This window comes from Haliotis rubra, unplaced genomic scaffold (genome assembly GCF_003918875.1).
Source record: "Haliotis rubra isolate DU_JTF1 unplaced genomic scaffold, ASM391887v1 Scf224, whole genome shotgun sequence".
Lineage (NCBI taxonomy): Eukaryota > Metazoa > Mollusca > Gastropoda > Lepetellida > Haliotidae > Haliotis > Haliotis rubra.
The window spans coordinates 385,480-398,030 of record NW_025766270.1 but is presented as its reverse complement, the minus strand read 5'-3'; the positions used below and the strand labels follow the sequence as shown (position 1 = coordinate 398,030).

The 12,551-nt window shown below is 40.6% G+C and overlaps 1 long non-coding RNA gene across 1 annotated transcript; it reads left to right on the top strand.

Moving 5' to 3' along the window:
- Positions 1 to 1,428: 1,428 nt before the first annotated feature.
- Positions 1,429 to 11,793, top strand: LOC124277592. Its single transcript, XR_006898866.1, has 3 exons — positions 1,429 to 1,539; positions 1,959 to 1,963; positions 11,782 to 11,793. It is a non-coding gene; the product is annotated as an uncharacterized LOC124277592 (long non-coding RNA).
- Positions 11,794 to 12,551: the final 758 nt, after the last annotated feature.

Below are 12,551 nucleotides of genomic sequence, written 5' to 3'. Positions count from 1 at the left end.
AGAGGAAACATGCCCTCAGCAAACCGGTATTGTTAGAGTGAGTAGTGAGTGAGTTTAGTTTTACGCCGCACTCAGCAATAATCCAGCTATATGGCGGCGGTCTGTAAATAATCGACTCTGGACCAGACAATCCACGGATCAACAGCATGAACAACGATCTACGCAATTGGGAACCGATGACGTCTGTCTACAAAGGCAGCGATCACCCGATCCCGTTAGTCGCCTCTTACGACAAGCATGGGTTACTGAAGATCAATTCTAACTCGGACCTTCACGGGTCGGTACTGTTAGAGGTTGTACATCGTCATAATAAGGCTCAACTGACCAGAAAAGTACAAAACAGCAACATTGCACTAGAAAAAGCAAACGGAATTGCTAGAACACGGTCACACAAAACACAATAGAGGTACACCAACAAACACATTGCACATACATGTAGTATTCAGTATACCAGTGAAGATCCGGGTTAGAATTTGTCTTCAGCAATCTATGCTTGTTGTAAGAGGCGGTTAACGAGGTCAGGTGACATGATTGACACATGTCATTGTAACCCAATTGCGTAGATCGATGTTCATGCTGTTGATCCCTGGATTGTCTGGTCCAGACGGACGTCATATAGCTGGAGAAACAAACAAAACAAAACAACGAAAATTGACTCAGTGGAGGGTATACCAACAAACATAGCTGTTTCAGTATACCAGGGAGGATCCGGGTTAGAATTTGTCTTACGGTGGTCAGACTGGCTGACTTGGTCCACACATGTAATCGTACCCCAGCTGCGTAGATAGATTCTTTTGATGTTGATCACTGCATTGTCTGGTCCAGACACGTCATTCAGCTGGAACAACAAACACAATACTTGACAAATGTTTCAGTGTACCACACACAGTATCTGTGGCGATTGGTGTATCGGATCCCCTTACAACTGACAGACCCGGGTTCGAATCCCCACATGGGCACAATGTGTGAAGCCCATTTCTGGTGTCCACCGCCGTGATGTTGCTGGAATATTGCTAAAAGCGGCGTAAAACCAAACTCAGTCAGTCAGTCAGTGTACCACATACAGTATCTGTGGCGATTGGTGTATCGGATCCCCTTACAACTGACAAATACCTGCACATCAAAACGGATTTTGTGCATACCATAGACGACATCGCTACTATCTACGTTAGCATCTACCGGATCAGTTGTGCTATCAGAGCAGTTGTATAGTGATCCTTGTATTTCATTGCTTTAAGATGGATACCGAGAGAGCTCCTATTTCCTATCTGAATGACGCTCCGGATATCATTTGTAACCGTATATCTAATCACCTGAGTGAGTGAGTGAGTTAGTTTTACGCCGCACTCAGCAGTATTCCAGCTCAATGTAAATAATCGAGTCTGGACCAGACAATCCAGTGATCAACATCATGAGCATTGATGGGATACGATGAGTCAACAAAGTCAGCGAGCCTGTCTACCCGATCGCTTAAGTCGCCACTTACGACGGACATGGGTTACTGAAGATCAATATTCTAACCCGGATCTTCACGGGTATGTAATCACCTGGAAACAATCTGACTGACGCTTGAATTGATGGGTAAATTGTTGAAGAGTGAAGAGACAAACATGAAACTTTGTGGATATTAACATGTTTAGAACATTTAGCGGTGTTACATTGTTACACCGTTATCATGCTGAATTGACTACAACCAGTAATGAGAGTTGTATACATGTATGCATGGTATGTCGTCACAAGCTGCGGTTTAACTTTAACAGGTAATGCCGACAAGGTAGCACATCATCGGATGAGGTCAAATGTAGAAAACAAGGCAAGGAGTGGAATGTTTTACAAGCTGGTTAGATGCTTATCAACTAATTTGACGATATGTTAAGATAGATTTGATTAGCTTTACTTAGGCAGCAATAGTAATACCCATGATCTCGAGGGGCGGTGGGGTAGCCTCGTGGTTAAAGCGTTCGTTCGTCAAGCCTAAGAGCCAGGTTCGACTCCCCACATAGGTACAATGTGTGAAGATAATTTCTAGTGTCCCCAGTCACGATATTGTCGGAATATTGCTAAGGGCGGCGTAAAACTAAACTCACTCACTCTGTTTGATCGAAGGTGAGTGACGGCAAATTTCTGTGGCTTCCAAAACGTTGATTTTTGTGAAGTCCAGATGTTTAAAGATAATTTGGACTCTTGTCTAACTGATTTGATGCCTGGGAAACGTTTCCTGTTTTTGAGAGAACTAATCAAATGCCTGCCTTGGCTGTGGAACCTTAAAGCGGGTATCTCTGGGGGTGTTGTTGCTTGTTGGACGTAGAGAACAACTGCCATCAGCAACTCGAAGGACGGTCCTCGGGATTGGGAAAATGTGAAAAGGTTGCCAATGCCAGCTCTGAGCAACGTGTGCGAAATACGCATGATGACGGAAAGCGCACGCTGAATATCCAAATCATCATCATCTGCATGTTCCTTAAGTGTGTGAATTGTTGATTTGAAGTAATGCCAGTTGAATCGGCCATCTAACTTGTTAGGATTCTGGTTGAGGGGTGTAGACATGCTGCAGAGGATTGACTTCATGTTCAAGGTCATCGTTGCTGATGCAGATGGCTCAAAGAAGGACTAAATATGCTCACGGTTGAGATGATGCCTAGAGGGGGTGAGTGAGTAAGGTTTTATGCCTCTTTTGGAAATACTCAAATAATATCACACGGGGGACACAAGAAATATGCCTTACACATTGTATCATGATGGGGAATCGAACCTGGGTCTTCGGCGAACGCATACCTCTTCGACCATCACTTGCATGTAGTCAACGATGTAAGCATCTATTTGGAGATTTGGAAGTTACTGGTGAATACAAAAAACAGAGAAGGGTAGTACCTCGTAACAGTGAATGAGTGGGATATTACAGCAATATCACAAAATGGACTTCACACATTGTACCCATGTGGGGAATCGAATCCCGGTCTTTAACGTGACAAGCAAACGCTTCTACCACTAGGTTACCCAACCGCCCCTGTACCTCGCAACAACCACTGCTTGCGCTAACATTATACCACTGAATACCTGCCTTGTGGACAAGTGTGGAATCTAGACGGGAAGATGGCAATTCAAAGCTACTTTGTTCAACATGCCTCAAGAAATCCAGTTTCTAAATGTACAATGAATGTTCCAAGGAAATTGGAAATATAGATCCATATCAGAAAACAACGATGTCTCCAGTTGTACGCTATTTAGCGAAGCAGTAGCCTAGATGACGACTTGTAAGTTATGGAGTCTGAACCAGTAACTACAAGTACGAGCCACGCAACGTCAACGTTCCTGGACCATACAATCAAATGTAAGCCCGGGGTTCCTGGTGACACATTCTGAAATGCAAACCCAACATGTATAGAGAATACTAAACGATGTTCCGTGTAATACCATATTTATGAAACGAGTGAATGGTTTGGTATCTACCATTCGCGAGTTTCATAAATATGGTATTACATGGGACATCATTTAGTATTTTATTTATTACTCATTAGCAAAATAACATTATCAAAATAATATCGAGTGTGATGACTCTCTGCTTTCCGCGAGTCAAGCAAGGTCTAACACTATAGTGACAGAGGTAATTAGCATTGTGGCGTCATAACTGTAAACCAGTTTTACGTCATCCGTACGGCACCACGTGAAGTTATAACACAATGTGTAATAACATTGCAAAATTATGAAACAATAATATCTTCAACGGGTGAGTACCCTGTACTTTTGTCAGTAAAAAGCTGCCGAACCGTGTGTTGCAACCGCTGTGAAGCCATAACCCTCCTGCATGTGCAATACGTACATAAATGCGATGCCCCGTTGTACCGTAAAGAGCCGTTTAATGAAAACACACAAAGCGCGTTGTTTTTGTCTCAGGAATTTGTTTATTTTTTTACGGATTAAATTTAAAATTTTCGAAAATTCCGTCGGCATATTATGACAGATTGCACTCGTTTGGTATGCCCTCTTGGGGTTTCCTTTCGATCGTGGTTTTAAATAATCAACAGAAACGTCAGCGTCGCGTTTTGTCCTTCATAAAGAGAACGTTTACTTCTATTTTGTTGTTAGATTTGACAACAGTTAAAATCAATAAATATGTCTCTCAATACATATAACAAATGTTACAGTTTAACTGAACCATTACGTTCTCACTGTCTTAAATCTTGAAGGAAATAAAACCAAGTTCTATGGATAGTCAACTTCTTTATTGCAATCGGTGCAGATACTAACACCGTTATCTCTCAAACAAGTCTTGAATCTTACCATTGTAGTCACACATGTTCTTCCTTTGTTTCTAAAGGTGTTCATGAATTTCAATTCTAAACCTGCTTCAGTTTTTTTGCAATAGACGGACATGTTCAAGAAGGAGTGGAAAATGTGAAGAGTTGTAGTTGCGAGTTGATGTTTTTAAACGCCGCAGTGTGCAACTTTAGTACAATATCACAACTGCTTGTATTAACCTATGCAAGTCGTGATATAAGGAACTGTGAAAGACTGAATGACGATCAACGCAAGACAGTCAATTATGTCGCAGAACCTGAACAACTCCTTTTCCTGTTGTCTTGTGATTTCGTGGAAACATTGTCCAGCAGGAGTACGTCATGCAGACAGATGTTACAAGACTTACTGTTAACTTGTGCTGGACATTAAGGGGATACGATCGACTGTGGAATAGAGAAAAATATATAATTTAGAGTGATCTCTACAAATAGGAAGGAGTCATTAGACCCCCATGTCTCGGAATTCTAAAAGATACATACATACATACATATACATATATATACCTCAAAGATGTTCAGTGGCGCTTAGGACGAACTATTTTATTACCCCGGTTAACCCAAGCTGTCTGTGAGGCGCTAGAAGGTTATCAGTCATTTGACTTATCCCACTGGGTACCCGTTCACTACTGATTGAACAGATGCCATTTTGAACAAACTCCCTTGCCTAAGGTGAGACCACATGTGTCGTTGTGGGGCAGGACTGATGTCCCAGAAACTCATCTGACGAGCTGCCAAACACGGTCACCCATCAAAGGACTCCCCGTGTTCAACGTTGCTTAACTTCAACTTCTACACACACGAGTGAGTCTGGACCAGACAATCCAAAGGTTGACATTATGAGCATCGACCCACGCAATTGGGATACGATGACATGTGTTATCCAAGTCAGGAAGCCAGACCATCCGACTCCGTTAGTCACCTCTTACGACAAGCATGGGCTGCTGAAAACCAATTCTAACCCGGATCTTCACGGGTTTACCGCATGTGAGGCAAACCAATAACACACAGAAAAGTAAAACTGGTGACCGAATAAATCACTTGAACAATTTATGAAACGTGGTGATGTTATGAAAACATTCTCAATAAGGTCTTTTAGTCTCTTTGTAAGAACATGAAGTAGTTTTCTGAAAGGACCATTTGACTTATATTTGAAATCTGGCCTCCTGAGTAATTAAAAATTGTGTATGCATTTTTGATTCTTAAACATTTTTCAAAATGTCATATTTGGTCCAATAGTTTTTAAAAATATATTTTCTTGGTTCTTATTTTGTTGTTTTAAATTCATGAATTTTGTGAAAAACGCATCCACAATAATGACAGTTATACGATGTCTACGTGTCCGCTTTTACGTCACTACTTTGGAAACACATTATTTATGATATTTAGTATTAAAGGGAGGTAACCAACTAGTTGTCTTAAACATTAAAATTACATTCAAACCAACTAACTTCATATCCTGTTGAACATACGAGGAATGTGGAATAAATATTTTTGGGAATATATTGCTTTGTAAAAATATATTGGACGATCGAATCAAAGAGCTTCTTGATGCATCCCCTCATAAGCGAGTGTGTGAGTATGGCTTTACGCCGCCTTTAGCAATATTCCAGCAATATCAAGGCGGGTGACACGAGAAATGAGCTTCATACATAGAACCCATGTAAAGAATCGATCCGTGTCTTGAGCATGACGCTTTAACCATGAGGCAACCCCACCGCCCCGCATCATAAATATTCTTCAACACTCTTCTAAAAACCATCATGGGTACATTTGAAAAGCCAAAGATCTTAATCAGAGTGAATTTGGGATACGAACACTCGACCATACGACCCTGACCCATAGGACTAGATGCAAAACTATAGTGAATAGCTGTCTAATACCATATGTTAAAACAACATCCTAACTTCGAGCTGGGTACTTCGATGTTGGTTAACTGGAGAGTAAATACCTGATAGTTTACGAGTTCGGTTCTGGAGAGTTGTCCACGGGTACGTGTATATCGTGCACAGACAACATATTTCGTTCTTGACAGTAAAACGTAACAGTTATTTGCAACCCATTGCCTGAATAGAGAAAGTGTCAAATATGGTTATGAAATGTAAGGTATAATGTCAAGATCGATACATGTAGTGTGCTTTTACAACTAACATACTGTAAAATGAAACACAAAGCCCTTTGATTGATAGCTGAAAGTATCAAACTTCTCGTTTCACTTCAAGTATATGATCATATAAGATTGATTGTATTGTTTTAATATCGGGCCATCGTAACCACGGAGTGAAATAGGAACACCATTCGTCCACACGAAACGCTTACTCAAATATCTTTCTCTAGTCAAACATCATTTAAACAAGATAAAATTACACTACCAACACCGTGCACCACCGGTATGTTTTTACACTCACTAAGTAAAGTATGTATGTCATGTAGCTAAATGCGTTACCGCAATCCTGTTCAACGCGATGCATCTAGCATCATGAGGTTAAAAAAAATGAGGTTAGTCATAAAGCTCTTGAGTACAAGCTATAGACCCAGGATGGATTCATATAATTCATCCTATTCTATGCAAAAGGTGAACTGGTAATGTTACTTAATTTCAATAATCAAAGGTTTGTTTTATTACTCGTTCAAGGCTGCACTCAGCACCACCCTAGCCATATACTGAAATTAATGTTACATGGCATCTCAAATCTAATGCAACTTTCAGAAGTAATATTTAAAGATTAGTATCTTCTTTTTCTTAAAAGAACCCTGACGTAACATGAACACAAAGACGTGAACATTGACAGAAACCATCAGTAAATATATAAAATTGGACATGCCTGCCAAGGTTTTCGATGAAGTCATGAAAGGGTGATTTCACAAGGACTGCGACCTGAAGGTGAGCCTCCTTAAGGTATTCCCTGACGAAAGGTTGACTGTCAATCTTACTGTTTTCTTGGGAGGACGTCGCAGTCTCAGTAGCAAGGTATCCGTGTCATGAGGCAGCAAATCTGAAACATGCTTCCAGGCATGTGAGTTTGAGATACTTAAAATCATGATATTCTTCTAAATTGTGAATGTTTTTTAAATAATATGTTTTTCACTTTAGTTCATGTGGTTGCTAAATATGAGTTATTTGTAACTGTCTGCCTTGTTTTGTATTATATCTGTGACCTTGACCCTGAATGTACATTGTATATTGTAACGAATATTTAAGCTTCTCCCCTCGCCATTGTACTGCTGTAGATTTTACTCGCCCTTCCATCATTTGTCGGCATGGGAACACAAGTGTATGGGTCAAGGCGAATGTGTTGTATCGCTTTCCGCAATTTGAAGACCTTGAGGTCAAAGTATTGATTGAAGCATTCGTATAATACTCATGAAGACGATATTGATTTCTTTCTGGTCCGGTATAATACTGAACCTCAATTATATTCAAATACGTGTGATAAAAAAGAAATAAGCTGTAGACTGGTATTTTTCACAGGTGTTTCACATGCTAGCCAAACATTATCTTTACATCCATTCAGACAACAGTTTATTGAATGCAACACATAATGGCTTTTGTGAGGTAACCGTACTGTGCCCAACAGAAACCTGCTGTGGATGTCTGGAGTTATAATGATATCCATTGTTGCTGTGGATTTCTGGAGTTATAATGATATCCATAGTTGTGTAAATACCAAAATGATGCAATAGTTCAAATATTCCGGGACGGACGGTTCCTAAAAGACTGGTTGTACTTACATGTATGCCATTGCGTTTTTAGGCATTTTCGACCTGATTTTCGTGTTACCTCATTGACACATACTGAATCGATATAAACACCGATTTCACTCCAGTAATAGAGTAAAATAACGAAGGAATGTAAGTTTGTGGCACTCCACACTGACATAATTCTGAATATTTTAGAGTGCCCTTACATTCCTTCGTAATGTTACTTCATGCCGATGTCATTTTGGAGCTAACTTGCGTTATCTACTTGACAAATGCTGATTAAATGCAGACACCAATCCCCTTTCAGTAACGTAGATGGGTTTGTGACATAATTCGGAACATTTTAGAGCGGCCTTGCATTCATTCGTAATGTTACTTCATGCCAGTACTATTTATTTGACCCAATCTTTGTGTATTTATATTCCAGCTACGAGGGGGTATCAAAAAGTTCCAATTATCCCCAAGAAGGTATTGAGCAATCAGAATAAAAGCTTGACTGTAACATCAGTGATCCTTATCTAGTTAATGGACCAAGTAGTATCTACTTCACTACATTCCAGTCTTGTGCTAGTTGATCACACACACCAGTATACCCCCAAGTATGGAGAATATTGAGGCGCGCAGTGTTATTAAGTTCTTGCACTTGAAGGGCTGCACTGCACGACAAATTCACGATGAGATTAAATCTGTTTATGGTGATAATAGCCCATCCTATGACACTGTTGTGACATCGAAAAGGAATTTCCAAACAGGTCACATGTCCCTCACAGATGAGCCAAGAAGTGGACGCCCCTCACATATTGATCATATGGACACCGTGAACAACGTCGAGACACCAGTTCAGGAAGATCGCCGTGCAACAATACAAATGGCTATGCATGAGACCGACTTGAGCTATGGCAGACCATGGATCATCATTCATAACCAACTGCACATGTCCAAAGTGTCGGCACGCTGGGTTCCTCGCTTACTGACTCATCTTCAAAGACAGACTCGACGGGACATGTCACGACAGGCATTCTTCAGATGTCTTGTAACCATGGACGAATGTTGGCTCTATTTGTATGATCCTGAGACAAAAGGAGATGAGTAAAGAGTGGAAACATGCCACGTCATCACCTCCGAAAAAGGCCAAGGTGCATGAAATCTGGGGACTTCTATTCAGCCGTTCTGTGCAAAGTCAAGAAACGGTGGCAGAAATGTGTAACTCGGGATGGTGACTGTAGAGAAATCATAAGTACATGAAAGCAAAATAAAGTTTGTATCCTGAACAAGTCTTGGTGATAATTAGAACTGTTTGATATCCCCTGGTATATGACGGCAGTCTGTAAACAGTCAAATCTGGACCAAGATAATCCAGTGATTGACTTCAGGAGCATTGATCTACACGAGTGGGATACGATTATATCAACCAAGTCGGTGAGTCTGACGCTCCCGTTAATCGTCTCATAAATGGGTTGCTGAAGACCAGGGTGCTTGCACATGTACACGGCGATATAAGCACCCAGTGGTAACCCGGATCTTTACGGGTACCCCCGTAGATGAATAACATCACGAAGATTCAGTAGAACACAAATAATTGAAGCATCCGTAAAATACTGTGGTCGGAATTTGCCAGTGTTGGCAAATTCATTTTCATGACACCCATAATACTGGTGAATGAGTTTATATCAATAGCCACATCAGCCATATTTCAGCCAAATCATTAATAGAAAAAGATACACATCATATCATAACATGTCGACGACCCCAGTAAAATAAATGTTACAGTAAATATGTATAATCAGTAAATATGTAAATTTACTGATTCCGTCAGGGATTATGTATATTTACTGAAATTTACTGACATCTACACTGATTTTTATTTGTACTGAAATCGGGAAAAAAAGTAACTGTGCTTAAGATAAAATTGCATAACATTAAAATTATTTGAAACGCCAGACATGTTGGTGTCCATCGCAATATAATGGGAATACGGCCTCAGACCGGCCGTTCACGCGTGACGTTACGTCAGCAAGACAAACTCATTCGGCTGACCTTCAAAGGAATCGATTCCAGACTGCCAGTTGGACCGCTCGGACCATTCCTGGCTTACGTCTAATCCGTTCCAGGACTGTAGGGAACCGACTGAGGGAGCACAACAAACTTCGCATGCATCCAATTTTGCTCCAGCGTCACGGACAGGCATGTCTTGCCTGATGCAGACATCATGCACGGTGCAGGAGACAAGACTGGGATGGTGTTTTGTTCACTGACGAGTCGCGTTTTCATCTGAACACTTCAGAGGGCAGGGCAAGGGTGTACAGACGATGGGGTGAACAGTATGCTGGCACGTGCGTTGTACAACGTCGACAGTTTGGTGGCGTCAGCGTTATGGTATTAGGAGGCACCACATCTCATGGTCAGACACAACTTGTCATTGTCAATGGCAGTCAGACAGGTTGAGACCATTGGGTCTCATGTGCAGCCGTTCATTCAAGGACAGAGACGTAACATCAGCAGGATAATACCCGTCCACTTGTCGCTCGAACATTCCGGTACTCCCCTGGCCAACTGTTTCTCCGGACTTGTCACCTATCAAGCACCCTTGGGAAGAAATGGAGAAATGTGACTGTGGTGACATCTACATTGGTGAGACAGGCAGACCAGTAGCTACACGTGTGAAAGAGCACAAAACTTCAGTGGACAAATCAGATCTAAAATCTGCAGTTTCTGAACACATTATGAATAATCCCGATAATGAAATTGACTGGGAAACTGAAGTCCTCTCAAAAAACATCAGTGCCTGGCGTAAACGCAAGTTGATTGAAGCTATCTTCATCAAACGCACAAAACCAGCAACAAACAGGGACCAGGGTGTCTACCTCCCAAATGCATGGTACATAAAACAATAAGACAATACCCTACCCTCGTCACTGTTCCCATGTATAAAGCATAATTTCTATGTATACACTGCTATTACTTTACATTCTATACATTTATAATACGTCTCTGTACATTTCTAATTCAATCAACAATTTTGTATAAGTATGTGCACAGTTCTAAATTGATCAATTGATCCATTAATTTTGCAGTAAATGACATCTTATATATTCATAATAACATGTATTCTATGAGCCATGTCATCTGTATCTATTGACCACCACATGTATTGCGTCGTCATAGCATTGTGACGTCATAAGCATTGTGACGTCACGGCCAGAGTTAACAGTTACTGTTCAGTTTACCTGATGATGGGGCCAGAACAAGCCCTGAAACGTTGTACTCGAGAATAAAAAGAAGATGTAACCCAGAAAAAATCTCTATGTTCATCAAATATCATCTTCTAAAATGCCAATCAAGCATCTAAATGGAGCGACGTTTACGTCAAGCCCAGAATCAGCCACTGACGTTAGCTGAATTGGGACAAGCGTTCGTTGACACATGGAACAACATTCCCCAAACTTTCTTCAATTGCTTAGTGTCGTCTATGCGTCGTCGTTATCAAGTCTGCATCAACATAAATGGTGGACACACACGACACGGAATTTGTGAACTGACTTTTGACACCACATCTCTTCAAGGGCGTATCACGATGCCTAGTGTCAAATCAAACAGATTTCGATAGTATCCTGTAAACAGTTAAACAGTGATTAAGGAACACATCACAAGTCATGTTATCCTACCTCATATCAGAATGTCCATCTCTGTTTAGTTCATATGACCTTGAACAAAGTACCAGGTATGTTCGGGTCGCAAGCGGGGTATAACTCTTTTCGAGGGAGAATAAATCATTTAATTTCAGTGTGTTGTATTTCTATAATGAGAGACTTAAACATTCGGTAAGATAAATTCGGTGGATTAAACCTAACACCGGATGGATACCCCTCATCACAATGTTAGAACTTATATTATTGTCTTTTTGCATTACAAATGGCATAACATCAAATAAGGCACAGTTACTTTGTTCCAGTAGTATATTTAAAACTAGTATAGCAACATTAAAATTGTATATTAATAGACATAACGCACCAAAACCTGGCTATGGATTGCAGTGATAAAATATACACTACCATGCTAAGAACCAAGTAGATTAACTCTTAGTCTCTGAATGTATATATAATTTTGATAGTAACAAGCAAGCCCATTTAAGTTGAAAAGGAGTCTCAGGGAGACCAGAGATTCAGTACTAGACTTTCTTCATTTAGGGCTTGGCAGTAGGGGAAATAATGTGGTTCAGGGACTGTGAGACAGACTAAGAACCAAGGGACTTCCAGCGTATCCCATGTGATGAAAGGCTCACCATCAAGCATGGCATTGCATGCTATTCACATTATGACGCAGTTAACGTGATTTGTTTTCCGGTGCGAGCGGGCATCTCATCGTAACCTACTATATGACCCATAAATTGTAAAGATGTTGGAGACTAATGGGTTGATTATAATTTTGAGTGTTATTGTTGCATCAATGGCGATTATCCAGGTGTTGAAATACTGTGAAAAAATTGTCTCTGTGTGAAACGTATTTCCTTTTAATAGAACTCGTATCTATCATGAACTTGCCTGACGATGTGGT